Raw genomic sequence first — 17,399 nt, 5'->3', positions numbered from 1 at the left:
CTCTTTCATTTTGTTACAAACAAAATTAAATTTAAAAAAGAAAAGAGAGGGAGAAGAAAACGCATCGCATTCTGAAAATTTTAAACAAGAGTCTGATATCTCCGAGGAAAAATTAATAGACTAAAGTTTGTTTGAATTAAGTGAATAAAAACAACTTGTAGTCTGGAAATGTTACGCTGCTGTCTAAAACCTCGAACAATTTACCATAAAATTTACAAAAACTCGAAAGAGATAAAAATAAAAAGTATAAAACTCATAAATTCCTAAATATTTAGAATTACTTAATTTTTAAAAAAAAGTTTAGAATTTTTATATATTTTAAAAATTTATTTGCATTCAAAACTTGTAAGCAAATTTCATTTTTAAAAAACAATTTTAAATTAAACAGTTACGAGTTAGCTACTAGTTTGATAATTACCGTATTTGTCGGCGTTTAAGACGCACTTTTGAAACACCTTTTAAGAAAAACGGGGTGCGTCTTATACGCCGATACTGTGTCTTATACGTCGATACTTATTGCGTCGATACGTCGTTTGTGAATGGGTCAAAGCTTCATGGGATGCTGTTAAAACAGAGACAATGGTTAAATCATTTAAAAAGTGTGGCATTATTAATGCACTGTAAATTAGTCAGTAAGTAACTGTAAATTAGTAAGTAAGCACTGTAGTAAAAAGTGTGGCATTAGTAATGTACAGAGGACAATTTGTTATATGAGGACTTCGATATTCATTTAGAAGATGTTTCAAGTGACTTTTCACTCAGCTCTGGAGATGAGTGACTGGGTCTTGACGAAGGAGATTGAAATGTGTTCTTTCCCAGATAGAATTTGTATTTGTATTTATATTTAAAATACTGTAAATTCATTATAATGATGAGTAATAATGTTTTATCTTTCAAAAACGTGCATAAAAAAGAGGGTCTTATAGGTCGTGCGTCTTATATGTGAGTCTTATAGGCCGGTGCGTCTTATACGCAGACAAATACGGTAACTCTCAAGAATTCGGGATATAGAATATTAAATCATATGTTAGAAATAACTTCATAAAATTGAAAATGTAAATGGCAGAAGAGTAATTTGCTGTTTTATTACTTCAGTTTAAATTGACTCTACATGGAAATCTATGCACTTATTTCATAAAGAAAAGACTTGACTCTTCACGATATATCTGTACATTAATTTCCACAGGATCATCTGCGCAACAAATATTTCCCTCAAATGGGAATGATTTTTATTTTTCCAGTATACAATAAACACGTCTTCGAGGTGTTTAATAATATTTTTCCTACTAACTGCTAAAGTTGTTATAGTTAAAAAAAGTTAAAGCTCGGCTCGAAAAAACGAGTTTGAATTTTAAAAAGTCCCGCATTTGTTTCTGCAATTTTTTTTTAACCTTTAAAGTTTAAGGTAGTTAAATGTAAAGATATTAAAAAGTACGTTACCATTTAAATAAAATAAAAATGTTCAGAGGATTGCGAATTGTATGCTGTAATAAAACGTCAGTACTATGCTTATTTTCTTTAGAATTATGTGCACAAAACCTAGAAATTTACTAGATTATTAAATAAGCTTGTTATTGACACTCGCTGTAAGGGTTTACATTAATTAATGCATTAGCTTTTTACTTTTATCTTTAGCCTTACTTCTACTGTTGTCGGCTCCCACCAGGATGCAAATTAGTTAAATGCGTATAAGATAAAATTCTAAAGTGAGCTTTTGGTAGCGGCGCTGACTTTCATGCCGTTTCTCTCCCAGCTGTTATACCAATGTGTGTTGTGTTGCTGAAGCTTGTAGAGACATTAGGATTTTTTATAGCAGGGGAATGAAAAGTGAGCAGCACCTTCGCAGGGACTCGAACCACGGACCTCTGGAATACTCGCCCAGCGTGCAGGCTAATACACCACGAAGGCACGCTAAGAAGGCGGGAGAATCCCCCTTTTAAAAGGCGACTAGGGTTTTAGGGGGCCCATTCGTCAAATCCTGGTGGTGGAGAATCATCATCCACCACACTTTCAGTTCGGGTACCACTGTAGAGACATTAGATATTTTTTTCAAAGGATGAGATGAAGATGAGCAATGATGAAAAGTAAGCAGCGCCTTCGCCGGGAATCGAACCACGTACCTCTTGAATACGCGCTAGTGTGCAGACCACTACACCACGAAGGCACGCTAGAAGGCGGGAGAAATACCTTATAAGCTGATTTGACCAAATCAAAAAGAAGTCACGAATTTCATTGTGGCAAGGAGCGTAAGAATGCATCTGTCGTTGGCGTGGACATTGAACATCGTATAGGTGTCAGTATGACATTGCCCAGCTCCTCCACACGCTGAAGGACAGGGCTCTGGGGTCTGGTCCAAATGTTCCCCACTTCTTTATCCCCACCAACAAACCAAATGAAGGGACTTTCAGATCATCGTGTATTTTGCGTGCACAGACATTACATATTTACAAACATCCATGCCTTCTCCGGTATACTAACCGGAGTCCAGAACGACAGTCGGCGTCACTAACCACTATACCATCTGGGCGGCTAACATATAAAGCGGGTTTAGTCTTTTGCCAGCCATATTGCTCACGTATGTAAGATACCTTAGCAAATGCTTAATTTATGACTTTGTCCCGTGAATTCCAGGGTTACTTACTTAAATTTTGTGTTGATATTTTAAGTAATCCGTAAGCCACGGTGAATAATTTTGTGAAGCATGAATTGTACCTTTGCGTTAAAGTTGAAATGAAAAGGTTTATTTTAAACACTCTTTTGAGTTTAGTTGTTTTACTACTAGGGAGCTGACAGTCTGTCAGAATCAGAGTTTTAGTTTCATAAGTAACTCATTTCCGTGCATAGTGTTAGAAATATATTTTATTTATCCCACTAATATTTAATCATGCAAAATATTAACAAGAAGAAGGCCAGATTAAACGATTTTTGAAACTGTTGGACTAATGAGCAATGAATTATATAACATGAAGATAAATTCCTTTGTCGAATTTAATGACTATTGATCGTTACTGGTGCGAACAAATATCGCTAACTGCTATCACTAACACATCCAAAGAGAGTTAAAAATTGTTGCTATAAAGTCTTTATTTATACTTATTTCTTAATTAATGTATACAATACATATACGTAATGTAAAACTTAAATTTTTATTCTTAAACTCCATGAACTTTAAACAAGGAATATCACCTTTTTTCACTTCTAAAATAGTATATCTTCATTCTTTAGATTTTTCTCAGCATCATCAAGTAATTGTTTCGATATATGTATATATATATTCCATAATTTAGTTATATAACGGTTTATGACGTTTAATTAAACTATATAAGAGCTAAAAGAAATTTAATCTTATAAATTTTAGCTAAATAACTGAGAGAGGTGTCATAAACTGCTATTCACATTCACACAGCGTAGAAGGTCAGAATCCGTCAAAAATCGAAATCGATTTTATTTTCTATATAAAGATTACTCTCTCGCACACTATGAATGCTCAGCAAAATCCAAAGGATAAAATGACTTACAAATCCGGAAAATGGGGGGTAATATTCTTGCTTTAAAGCGCTGGAAGTTTTAAAAATTAAGTTTCATCTTACATGCATATATGTATGCAATAACTCTTTTCTAAGAAAAATCAAAGAGTTTATAGAAATATATTTTTTAACTCTCCTCTGACGAATGTTTTTATTAAAACTCAACGATTTTTGCTTCCTACTATCGCTCGTTTTTCGTGGAAAGAGAAACAAAGCATAATAAACTGGCAATCAAAAAAAATTCTGATGATATTATTCAGACATAAATCATACATTGTTTTATTATATAGACCCATTAAAGAGTGTATATATAATATAAGCATTAGAAACGCCGGCGCAGAAGGATAAAAAAATATGCTTAATACCACTTAAATTAATTGTCTTGCAATCTCGAACATCATCAAATGATATAATCGATTCCTCTTCTATGCGACAGGCTTCACCACCTTTTCAGTATTTTACAATGTAAGGATATAAGGTATTTCTCCCGCCTTCTTTCCACGCCTTCGTGGTGTAGAGGTGTGCACGCTGGTTGTGGTTCGATTCCCGGGGAAGGCGTTGCTAATTTTTTAATCTTTCTTGCTTCCAAAATACCTAATGTCTCTAGAAAGAGATGAAATTTGTCTGGATATAAGTAATACTAAGTGCGTGCAAACACTGTCTAGGTGCCGGTCGATGGATTTGGGCTTCTTTGTAAGCGTAATATCATCCTATAATTTAGTACTGTTTCGATCAAAATTTTCTTTTGCGTAAACGGAAATTTCTCATATCCGCATTTCTTATAATGGGAATCGAGTGCATTATTAACAAATACGCTATATTTGTTAAAGAATTCATTTCGTTGCAATATAAACAATGTATAGGTGTGATATGGAAGATAAATGATATATCGCTTGGCTGAACAGTTTAATCTTTTCGTGTTCGATTTAAAGCGTGTGAAAGGAAACTTCTTTTAATAAACTGAAAATGTTTCATGTGTTAAAGCTGAGAATGTCCGCGTTCATCAGAATTTTAAAGCAAATTTAAGGAATATTCTTTTGACATCTGTAGTGATAGAAACCTTCTTTGTGAATGAAGACAAGAATGTTATGTCTATAGTGCAGTTACTTCATTAAGAACACTACTTTTTGAGGAGAATTTAACTGCTTTTTATTTCCTTATACAAAGTAAAGGAAGTACTGTAATCGCGAAAAATTTCCGGCAACACATTTCAACAGGAATATTCATTTTGACCAGTGTTTCCCAAACTATTTTGTGCTATGACCCACCTAAACCGTTCTAAAATTCTTATGCCCAAACATTATATACATAATTTTAATATTCAAAATTTTAAATGGTCACTGACGAAACTTGAATGGTAGGTTTTAGGAAGAAATCGTTAAGAAATTATTTAGCAAACACAGTAAGTAAATTTTCAGAACATATAATGGAAAACTGAAAGTCAAGTACAAAATAATTTTAATGAAAGATTTTATATTATTTTAAAACTATTAATGATTATTTATTATTTAAATTTACTGAGGTCCTTCCGCTTGATGCTTGCTAAAAAGAGATTTTATGTCTGGTTTCAATTTAGTTAACTCCAAGTCTCCCTGGTTTGCTATATTTAGACGATTTTTTTCTTTTTTTTTTTTTTTCAGCCGCAAATCATTTATGGCGCTAAATCGACATTCAGATAAACATGAGGATGGAAACGGTAAAAAAATTCTCTGGCACATTTGGTTACATTTGGATATTTGAATTCGCTTTCCTCACAAAGCCATGCCATCGTTCCTTTTATATTAAATAAAGTTTCCATTGACTCACCATTTTGCATCAGTTCTTGATACTGCATATTTAAAATATCAGACAAATCCACTAAAACTAGCTGCATTATCCAACTTAGGAAATCAGTTTCTTTCAAATCAGAAAAAAAATCTTTCTTTTAATTATGCCGATAAATTTTTCAGATAATCGACAGTAACATGTATGGCAGTATCAGTCATTAACAATTTTAGAGCCAATGAAACTTTTAAAAAATTTTGTTATAAATATATGTCTGACATAATTCAATAAAGTTGATGAAACCAAACATCTTCGCTTTTGCATCGAGAGAAGTTTTGTATGTTCCTTCAGGATGTTTATTTAATATATTGTAAAGAACGCTCCTGAACTCTCTACTAGAAAGACCTATGATGCTCTCGACTAGAGAGAACTTCGTTAGCGGACTCCTCACACTACGAGGACTGTAATTCATTTTAACACCTATTTTAAAGAACTGTGAATGGCAACGACTTAACTGAGTAATACGCATGCGTAAAGAGAAGAGAATTCTGGTCGGACGCCAGTGAGGGAGAGTTTGGGAAGCTCCGCCAGCCAGCTTAGGTGTGTAGATTTTGTTCGTGGAGTGATGACGAGTGCCATCTTCGTTAACGTCTCTGATCGTGTCACCAGCTCGGATATCTACTATAGTTTTCTAAATGTATTAATTAAATGTTGTATCTGTGATATGTTGTGTGAATAAAAAGTGATGCATCACCAATAAGAGTGTTGATTCCGTTCCCACTGAAGCATCCACGACGTAACAATATCTTATTACAGTTATGTGCGGAGCATCTAAATATCCTGACGCCGTCTCGGTACCGGATATAACGTCGAAATCTGTTGTAAGTGCACTCTTGCAGGTATTTAGTCGGATGGGCTTTCCAAGGGAGGTTCAAACTGATCAAGGGAAATCTTTCATGAGTCGCTTAACCGTTGAATTTTTGAAGAGGTTTGGTATAAAAATTTCCAGAAATTCGGTTTACCACCCCCAGAGCAATCCTGTGGAACGGTTTCATAGGTCAATAAAAAGGGTCTTAAAGGTATTATGTATTGAAGCTGCCCCAAATTGGGAAGTACAAGTACCTGCCGCTCTCTTTGCTCTGCGAACAGTAACGCATGATAGTACAGGATTTAGTCCAGCTGAATTAGTGTACGGGACCAACCTCAGAACACCTGTCGCATTATTGTATGAGAAATGGTTAGATCCTCAGGAAACAGAAAATACCGTAATAGAATATGTTTTCGAATTAATCAATAGGCTAAAGAAAAGTAGAGAATTAGCTACAGAGAAAATGGAAGAGGTGAGAGATAAAAGGAAGAAATGGTATGACAAAAATGCCGTGAAAAGGGAATTTCAGCCAGGAGATTCCGTATTAGTATTAGCAGTGAATCAACCACATAAACTCGCTCCTCAATGGAAAGGGCCGGGAAAAATAGAGAAAAGATTATCAGAAACAAACTATGTGGTTAGTTTTGAAGGGAATCAGGAAGGGAATAAAGTGTATCACATCAATATGTTAAAACCTTATCATAAGAGACCTGAACTTTTGAATATGGTGCTCCTTGACAACGAGGAGATAGTTGAACCCTCGGAATTAGAGGAGAATTTTCCTTATATGTTAACTGACCCGAATGTGTTTGATTTTAATGAAATAATAGCAAAAGATAATCTTAAAGAAAGCCTTAGTGATGAACAAATCATGCAGTTAGGATAGTTGTTGGTGAAGTTTTCTGCTATATTTTCGAATATTCCAGGGAAAACAAATTTAGTCGAACATGATATCGAACTAATCAGTGACCAACGCGTAAAACATAAGCCTTATAGAATGACAAATCGACAGAACGAAATTTTGAAAGTCGATATTGAAAAAATGTTAAAATACAAGATAATTGAACCAGGACCCTCTGAGTATACTTCACCCATGATCCTTGTTGAAGTACCAGGTAGGGATCCTAGGCCGTGTATACCCCTTATTTCGATGATATTGCTATTTTTTCTGAAACGTGGGAGAAACATTTACAACATTTACATGAAATTTTAGAAAGAATAAGAAAAGCCAATTTAACTATTAAACCCTCTAAGTGCAAGTTTGCGCAAGAAGAAGTGCAATATCTCGGTCACATAGTAGATCGAGGAAAACGTTCTCCAGCAGAACTAAAAATTGAAGCGGTTCAAAATTTTCCTGTTCCCACAACTAAAACTGAGATTAGAGCTTTCTTAGGGTTAGCTGGATACTACAGACAATATATACCCATGTTTTCTGCTATAGCCGCACCTTTGACAGATTTGTTAAAAGGAAATAAGAAAAGGGGTAAAATTGTTTGGAATGATGAATGTAATGAATCATTCAAATCGTTAAAAGAAAAGTTATCTAGTAGGCCTGTGCTACATGCACCCGATTTTTCTAAACCATTTGTACTACAGACAGACGCATCAGATCAAGGATATGGTGTTGTTTTAGCCCAGAAAAATAATAAAGGGAAAAAACATCCCATATTGTATCTCAGTAAAAAATTTACAGATAGTGAGCGGAAGTATTCCACCACTGAAAACGAGTGTGCCGCAATTCTGTATGGAATAAAAAATTGAAAAGGTATGTAGATGGACAGACTAAATTTTCAATTCAAACGGACCATAATCCCCTAGTATGGCTAAAAAATAATGCAGGTAGAAATGGTCGATTATTACGCTGGGCTTTAGCCTTGCAATCTTATAATTTTACGATACATCATAAACAAGGAAGTAACAACTTAAATGTAGACTTCTTAAGTAGAAACTCTGTGCATGCCAGTTAAATAGACTAGTTATCATTTCTTTTAAAATTGTCTTTTTATTTGATTATGTATATTGTATTTTTTTTTTTTAATTCATACTATATAGTAAATTGTTAGCTTTATTCTTAAAGACAAAAATTTTTGTTTTGGTTTTTCATATATTGTATATCTATTTTTTAATGTGTTCTTTTTATGATGGCCTGGTTATGAGAGTGTAACAGTGTGGTTTAAAATTAACTGGTAAAATGTACAATCTCTGTTGAAACCAGAAACTGTGAACTGTGAAGGTTTACTTCTCCTGTGTCCGGAGAAACAAAAACTGGAGGCAGAAGGTGTTTGTTTGTAGCGAACGCCTGCCTGAACTTGTATTTTATCCCGCAGGAACTTAAAAAAAAAGTTTTGTTTCCTCTGTGTCCGAGGAAAACAAAATCTGGAGGCGGAAGGAGTTAGTCTGTAAACAACGCTCCTGAACTCTCTACTAGAAAGACCTATGATGCTCTCGACTAGAGAGAACTTCGTTAGCGGACTCCTCACACTACGAGGACTGTAATCCATTTTAACGCCTATTTTAAAGAACTGTGAATGGCAACGACTTAACTGAGTAATACGCATGCGTAAAGAGAAGAGAATTCTGGTCGGACGCCAGTGAGGGAGAGTTTGGGAAGCTCCGCCAGCCAGCTGAGGTGTGGAGACTTTGTTCGTGGAGTGATGACGAGTGTCATCTTCGTTAACGTCTCTGATCGTGTCACCAGCTCGGATATCTACTATAGTTTTCTAAATGTATTAATTAAATGTTGTATCTGTGATATGTTGTGTGAATAAAAAGTGATGCATCACCAATAAGAGTGTTGATTCCGTTCCCACTGAAGCATCCACGACGTCACAATATTTAATTTTTAAAAGATATCGACTGAAATCTCACAAATACCTTATGATCGATCGTTAATAGATTTTTCATTTCAGGTTTTTCTCTTAAAAAATCATTAAGTGTATTAAACAGTAAGCCTTAAGTCCTGTTATGTCTTAAGGCGACACGGGACGTTAAAATAAATGAAAAAAAAATATTTTTCGCTCAAACTTTAAGGTAGTTAATAATTATGCGTATTATGCATATTTTTCGTAATATAAATTCTTCATTGAATTTTACACATTTATTAAAATTTTTAGCCCAGAAGGGCTATTAATCTCAAAGCATCATTTTGCGTCGTACCACTTTAAATATCCAAATCACTTTCCAAACTGTTGCCATCAAATATTATCGTCTTGTATTATATTTAAAGAAACTAAATAATGAAGAATCTATATGAATGGAGGTATGTTTCTCCCATCGTGAAAGCAACGGTACCTAGAGTCATCAAATTTTGCATAACATAGTTCTGCGAGCAGTGGCAACACTATAGGGAATAAAACATTTTTATCTCCAGCGCGCGACACTGTTTATCGGAAATTCTAAAGATATGCTGTTTTTAAATATTTTCAGCACGATGTGGCGTTAGCTCAAATACTCTCGAAACATGTATGTGTCTGTAAATGAAGAAAACACCCGTTTGGGCGTAGTATAAAACCTGAAAGCTTTCAGATTTTATTTTCGTGATTTTTTATTGGTAATTTTTTTATAAGAAACCTAACAATACCTGTAAAATTTTATCAATACTAAAACGCAAGCACAGCTTTTTTATGAATAATATCAGAATCACATAAATTTAGCTTGAAAATAATGCAATAAAAAATTAAAATACAAGGGACATTTTAAATGTCCAGGACATTCACAAATCTTAAACTTGTAAATATATATATATAAAGATTTACTTCTAATTACATACTTGAAAAATAACTTATAAATAACTTTGCATTGAAATATATCGTTACTGCATTTATTAGCTCTATCTGAATTCAGTTTCTATTTAATTGGTTTTAAAAGAATCAGTTTTATATGTTATGTTCTGTAGAAAAGCATATCGCACAAAACGTTACTGGCCATCATGAATTATTGAAAACGCGTAATAAGTGCTATAAAAGTATGATGAAGCGAAAAGAAAAATTTGCCAAGGTTCATTGCATCAAAAGGGAACGAGCTGAGGTAGAGAAGCGGGATAGGATTAAAGAGTAATAAAGGGCAGTTTAAGAATCTAAACTAGATCCATCGAGCCACCAATGGAGAATCAGAGCCAGCGGAAGGATTAGCGAGCAAAATACCTAAGGAGGCCAGCGAAGTATCTTTAACGCAACATCTACGCCGAAAGTGGTCAAGGCAGGAGGAATCACCACAAAGGAGTTATGTAACGGTTTCATTGCGAAACGGATGAGCGACTACCAGCGAAGCAAAAGCATAAGTGAATTTTAATTCCTTAAAGTATTCAGTTTTTAATTTATGCCGCCATTTGCTATCTAGCTTAAGTTCTGCCTCAAGTGAAGTCAGTTTTGTTATGTAGCAAGAAGCTTTTGATTTCATTACGCATCTAACGCATAAATCTTAAATTTAGTTTAAGAACAGCCATACTGATTTTAATTCAAGAGCCTGAGTTTTGAGGAAGTTTGATGTATTTGTAGAATAAATTTAAGCAATATCTGTACACGTGATACAAAGTGTCAATTGAATAAAATTTTCTCAGTGTAAAAGAACTGTAAATGGTTGAAAGTATGTTTGGTAAGCTATTTTTTTTTTAATGTGAAAGACACTGTTAAGCTATGAATTAAAAGAAATTCTTGCAGACAGCCTAACGGGGATAGTAGTTAGCGACGCTGACTGCTGTACCAAAGGGCCGGGAAAGACATGGATGTTTGTAAGTATATAGCGTCTGTGCGACATGAAAGCACTCTAAATCGATACATTGGTGTTAGGTGAAGAGGGATGGAAACCTTCCGACTTGTCTCTCAAAATTGGGGGTGGAACTAAGGTAAGTCGGGCTGTCACCTGTGGTGTATCGAGAATTTAATCGTAATCGAACTTACGACTGGCATGCGCCAAGCATCGGGTAGCACGAATCGAGTGTGGACAGGAGTTAAGCGCCGGTCGTTGAAGTTGTAAGTGTGTATTTGTAAGCTTTTATGTACAGCGTGACGTGTCTTCTATATAAAAGAGTAGCACATAATTAAATACAGTGTCGTGTGTAATAAATACCGTGTATATAAAGACAGGGTATCACCTATACGATGCTGAAGGCTGTTGCCAACGACAGGCGCATGTCACTCCTTGCCACAATGAATTTCATGGACTTGTGCTAACTTTTGTCAGACCAGTGAGAATGTTAACAACACCAGCAATTCTTGCATGCGTGTAAATTTGAATTGAAATGTGTGCATAAAATGTTTTAAGTGTAAGATATCAAAGTAAGACACAATTAGTTAAAGTAAAAGTTGGTGGTATGCATTTAATTAAAAGTTAGGCTCTCCAGCCAGCGCTACCTTAACGAAAATTTTGAGCTCAGCACATTACGAATAGTTTTGAATTAAAAAAGTGCTCTTGAGATCTAAAGTGTCGAAGTTTTAACAGGTAGGATTTCGGTCAGGTGTCAGTGTTGATATACTTGTACAGTAACACACGCTTTTCCACTCATTTTATGGACAGCAGAGGTAGTAAAAAAACTAATTGTAGAATAATTGCAAAATGTATGAGAGATTTTGAAAGTGATTATTTAAAATGTGTTAGATGTTTTTGCTAAACTATTTTTCCTTCTAGATCCCTGAAAGGAGATAAGATTATGCTGAGAAGCTTTTTGGATGTAATGAAATTATTGTCTCTTGATGTGATCATCTATAAACTTTAGTTTTAGCTTAGATTGTAAGTTTTTGATTATTAAAAGTTGGCTAGGATTTTAAAATTGAAGATCTTACTAAGGTCATTAAAGATTTTCTTTTCAAGTACTTACATTTTGACGGAGAATACTGTAAGGTTTCTTTACGTTAATTAACCAGTTATTTTATGTTTTGGCTCCTTACTATCACTTTTCCTTTTCGTTTTCCCACCAAAATGCAAATTTAGTTAGCGTGTATTTAAAGTTCAAGTGTATTTAAGGTGGGGATCTTCTTGTTAGAAACAAACTAATCCACGACAAATTGAAAGTCGATACTAAAGTGGACCACATTACTAAACATAATAAGCGTTTCTTCAAAACTGATTTAACTATGATGTTGCAAATTTTTCAGAAGTTCTTAGTTACCAAATCATTCCAGAAGATAATTTGATAAAACCATTTGCTACTCACATGCTTAGAGATCACAACTTGGTAACAGCTTTGACTGCCAACCTTTACTTGTTTCCTCGCGCGAGGTGACTTTTGTCTCTCGTCTCATTTCGTTAGATTAGGACGCATGGAATATAGGAGGACAATGGTCTTCCCACTTTTACCTGACTTTCTTGACCAGAAAGGCAACTTCGCAATTCGTATCCGTACTATAAGTATTCTGTTTGTCGAGGCGACTGTGCTAGGATTGCTAGATAAGATTTATAGTCTTCGGGCTTTGTATTGTAAGTGCCACGTCGGTTAAGTTTTGAGCCAACTTCACGTTTAGTGGCAACAATTTGAAAAGTGATACATCACATTAAAGTGATTCAACCCAAAATGAAGTTTCGAGACTAGTAGCCCTTCTGGTTTAACGCCCCTTTCGGCTTAGAGAAAAGCGGGGATCTAAGAAGGTATATAATATACTCTTTGACCATAATGATTACAATTCCCATGCCTTATATGTCATGCTTGACGTCCTAGACTAGAATATAACTGATCATTATAATCTGAATATTCTGAAGCCATTAATATTGCGTATCATGCATCACTAATTTAAAGAAGGAAGATGGTAACAGGAAGCATTTCGGATGCGTTCTCATTTGTCTTAAAACTTGTATTGCTAATCGCTCTTATGTTTTAGGACTCGAGTTATAACAGAGTAAACATTAAAAGGCCAAAAAATTATTTAAAATAAGTTTTTTGAAATGTGCTAAGCGTCGAAATACAGTTAATTAATTTAAATCTTGCTACTCAGTTTATTTATTTAATTCCTAGTACATTTCTGCTGCAAGATGAAACTTTTGAGAAATTTATATAAAACATTTTTGCATTACGTGTGTGCTAAAAACATAAACTTTTGCACAGTTAGAGACAGAAAAAGCAAGATAAATCTGAAACATTTAGAACTAGCGATGCTTAATAAACTTACAGGAAGAGAATTAATCCTTTCTTAGTTTCACCATACTTAGAATTATTATCTTGAAATTTATCTTGGAATTTTATTATTTTTATCTTTTTTTAACGTGATAAATTTTCGTACTGATGAGAACTTGGTGCCGACGTCACAAAGAATCAGATAGACCAGTTGCCTTTGTCGGAAGGAACGGCTCCTCCCCTCCATCCCATCATGGGTTTCGGACAGTTGAGATAATATTTCAAGTCGAACAGGAAGAGATGGACACGGAGTTTCTCTCGCTGAGTTGTAGAAAAGATCAGTTTTAAATGTAGCGATTGTACCTAGTTTTATAAAATTAAATTTATTTATCTTAGAAATGCAAATCTAGGTCCTGATTGTTGACTATGTCACAGGAGCACGATAGTTTGAAGTATAATATTAGTCAAAAGTTAGCCTTAGCCTAAAGCTAATTTTATGAATGAATTATGTGCATTTCGAGAGAATCAAACATGATTTCTCTTCTTTAAGCGCCATTAGCCCTATGTATATGATTTAATAAACAAAACAAAATAAATAAACATATTTTTTATTCTGTTTTCGTAACTACGTTATAGATTGCATCTTACATCGCGTAAATAAATAATGCAATCAAAAGTTTTACCGCCATCTAACAAATAAATTGAAATCAAAGTATTGAAACTTCTAAAAATTATGAGATAAAGCTTTCACACATTTTTATAAAAACTGGATAGGAAACAAAATCATTGTTTTGGTTGATTTCGGTTTATGCGAAAGGTTGCAAGAAAATCTGAAGTCGCAATACAAATTCTGTTTTAAAAAATAGATAATGTAATTAATAATTACTTACTAAATCTAGCTTTCGGTCGCAGTGAATTTAAATTATAAACCAAATGCTTTATTAAAACATATTTAAAAATTTCGTAATTATTTCCGACTTTAGTTTCGTATCATAGAATGTAACAATCTTTACTTCATTAAAATACATCTTAAATATTAAGAAATTTTAAGTGTCAGACTAGTGCAAGTAAAGCACACTACCAAAACAATAACAGCGTGCCCCGGGTGAGGATCGAACTCACGACCTTCAGATTTCTCGCTAGTACGGGTTATGAGACTGACGCCCTGCCTACTGCGCTACCGAGGCTTGTCAGATTCGTCTAAATTAACGTATTTTCAAATATTATTATGTTTTTAAACATATTAAAAATTAATAATTTATCGTAATAGAGTATCGCGATATTGTAATTTTCTTTAAAATTCAGCAAATATGACAGATGAAATATATCCGTTAGATTTTGAAACTTAGACGAACTATGGTAAAAGGTCAGAATGTCGGTATCTTTGGAAACTGGTTTAGCCAGATTTTCAATGTTTTCAGTAGATTTAGGAAGATAGGAAAAGAAGACAGTTGACAAAGCTTATTCTTTAAGGAATAAAATATCGAAATAAAAAATGAAACATACTCATTAAACAAATCAAGACAAAATTTCCGAAAGCTCTAAAAATAAAGGTTTTTTTTATTTTTTAAATGATAAATAAGTTAAAAATAAACAAACAAACGAACTTGTTTTGAAAATAAACCAATATAAAATGTAGCAAACTTATTGTTAGGCTGCAGGCAAACGAATATTCTGTAACCAATTTTTTTTTTTTTTTTTTTAAGCTTTCGCTTTTAAAGGAATCCATCTGTCGTGTTCTGGTCTTATGGACACGAGAAAAGTGCATATTGGGGGTCTACAAAGGGTACTGTGGATAGGATCTTATTTTATCTTAGAGCTTGTAACCGCATAAATAAAATATAGCTGTAGAAAAATCTTTTATTAATTATACAGATTGGCAAGAAATCCACTTCTTTATCTATATATTGTTATGTTTGACTCCACCAAGACAAAATTGGTATTATTATTGCCAACATCTGAAATTAAATTTCCAGAAATATGAAAAAGAAGTCTATTGTAAAGTTTAGAATGTACCCTCTCCAAATATCGTCTAAATACCTAGCAAGATATAAAAAATATCTGAGTTAAAATAACATTATTTTTGGAAGCGTTAAAACAACCAGAATCGGCGTTATGTCTGTAAATTTGTGGAACCAGTTTCGAAGGTTTAAACATAAAACATCAGCTTCCGAAACGCAAATACAGCTTTAGAAACGCAAAACTTCTTCAGATGCAGAAGTTCAAATGGACTTCTGCATCTGAAGAAGCAAATTCTATGGTAAAAACCTTCGGAACTAGTCCTGAAAATTTATACATTGATTCTTGTTTCCTTAACACCTCTGATATCAAATATGTCATTATTTCAGATTCAGAGAGTAGCGAAGCTTCAGAAGGTACAAGTTATTCATGGATGCACAGATGAGTTTTTTGGAGATTTCGATACCAGAAATTCAGCTTGAAGTAGCGTCTGTGTGCTATTCCAAATCAATAGAAAAATGGCTTAGATACGAAAATGTATCGTGTTTAGTCAAAATCACAACCCAATAAGAAAGTATATGAAATTTTGAAATGTTCTATATATATATATCAAGGAAAAATAATATTATTCTAATGAAAATAAACGCTGTTTTTTGTAAAGGTGTAATACGTCTTATATAGTGAGAAATATTAGCTCATCTGTAGCCTCAAATTCAAGTATCTTTTAACGAAATTTTATTAGAAGTTCATTAGGTGATTTATAGCGATTAAAGCTTTCCCATAAATAATTTTTAAAGAATATAATAATTGGCAGGAATAAACTGTTTGTATCATTGTTGTACATTGTGTCCAAATTACAGTTGTTTGTCTCGAGTATAGTGACATAAATTCTCGAATAAAAGCTGTAGTTTGATTTAATAGTCATTATAAAATGTGTACTCGTTCAATCGAAACGAAATCATTTCAGTAACTTAAAGCATTAAGCCACTATTACTTGATACACCCCCTAAATTGCCCATGTGTGAAATTGCCCCCTCATGCGAAAGTATCGATGATAGATTAAATTTAATACTTTTTGAGAGGCGAGGAGATTAAATGCGATGTAATGAACGGTGATACATTTACTGCTTTTTCACTGTGAGTTGGAAAGCATTGAATCGAATAAGCACTATTTTTAATAAAAAGTTTGACAACTTTCGAATCACATTTACATTGTAGTTTATACACTTTAGTCTTTTTTGCTGGTAGAAACCAAGTTCAAACTCTTAATAGTCTTGGATCGAATTATAGCTTCGTCTGAAAAAGAATTAAAAAGGCTTAAATTTTGAAAAAAACCTTTTCATTAAATAAGAACTGGAACATAAATGCACGACTTGTGCTTACAAATCAGCCAACCGCTTTTGGCAATGTAACTTAAAGTAACAGTAAATGCAATTTTAAAACTTAGTAGCCAATTTAACGCAAAGTGTCTCAAACTTCTCACCGGCGTAACAATTTAAGCATTGGCAACTGAAATGCAACGCCGAAAAATACAATCTTAAATGAGCTCGCTAAGCCTAGCAACGTGACTTCAAAAGGCAAAAACACCTTCTGTCGTACAGTCCAATAATTTCGGCTTGAATATTCAATCTAATTTGCGTTCTGGTAGGAAAACGGAAAGAGAAGTAACAGTAAAGATATAAAACATAAAATACCTGGTTAGATTAACATAATGGAACCTTAAATTGAAAATATTTTATTTTCGTTATTATACATGGATATATTCTAAAAATAAACATTTCATTCTTACAATTTTGTGTTGCGAGATTCAAAAATTAAATCAAACTGTTTATCGAAAGGCGGAACACATTATAAGTTAATAAAATATCAGTATCTATAGAGAAGTAAGCCAACAAGAGGGAAAATTTGATTTTTTAACTTTGCATAAAATAAATAGTTTGTTTTTTCCATATATCCATATTCTGATTTTATTCAGATATTTATATTCCATATCCGTTTCTTCTGTACATCAGCATGTGTCATAAATTATATTATTTTTGTTAATAGCGGTTCCACTAAATATCCTTATCTGTGTCACAAATGATGTTTCACTTTGTAACAGATCTTGTATTTGTGACATTTGCATCTCGAGAGCATTTTGACAAGAGAAAGTCCGTTATACAAGGAAAGTCTTTATCAGAATTTCAGAGCAATGCGTCATTCCTAAAAATGGATGGAATACTGACAGGGATGAAGT

General features: G+C 33.6%; 1 long non-coding RNA gene and 1 other non-coding gene across 2 annotated transcripts in view; one reads left to right on the top strand and one right to left on the bottom strand.

Moving 5' to 3' along the window:
- Positions 1-15,967, top strand: part of LOC118184009 (uncharacterized) — an 86,395-nt gene extending 70,428 nt beyond the window's left edge. The window contains exons 2-3 of the long non-coding RNA XR_004757336.2: positions 11,785-11,827; positions 15,553-15,967. This is a non-coding gene — a long non-coding RNA (uncharacterized LOC118184009). The remainder of the gene's footprint in view (positions 1-11,784; positions 11,828-15,552) is intronic.
- Positions 14,302-14,391, bottom strand: TRNAM-CAU (transfer RNA methionine (anticodon CAU)). Its single transcript is given in 2 exon segments — positions 14,302-14,337; positions 14,355-14,391. It is a non-coding gene; the product is annotated as a tRNA-Met (tRNA).
- Positions 15,968-17,399: the final 1,432 nt, after the last annotated feature.

This window comes from Stegodyphus dumicola, chromosome 7 (genome assembly GCF_044657685.1).
Source record: "Stegodyphus dumicola isolate Sdum_Otavi_A_Nest chromosome 7, ASM4465768v1".
Taxonomy (NCBI): Eukaryota; Metazoa; Arthropoda; class Arachnida; order Araneae; family Eresidae; genus Stegodyphus; species Stegodyphus dumicola.
Note: the sequence above shows the minus strand (reverse complement) of the source record. Positions and strands in the feature narration are given on the sequence as shown.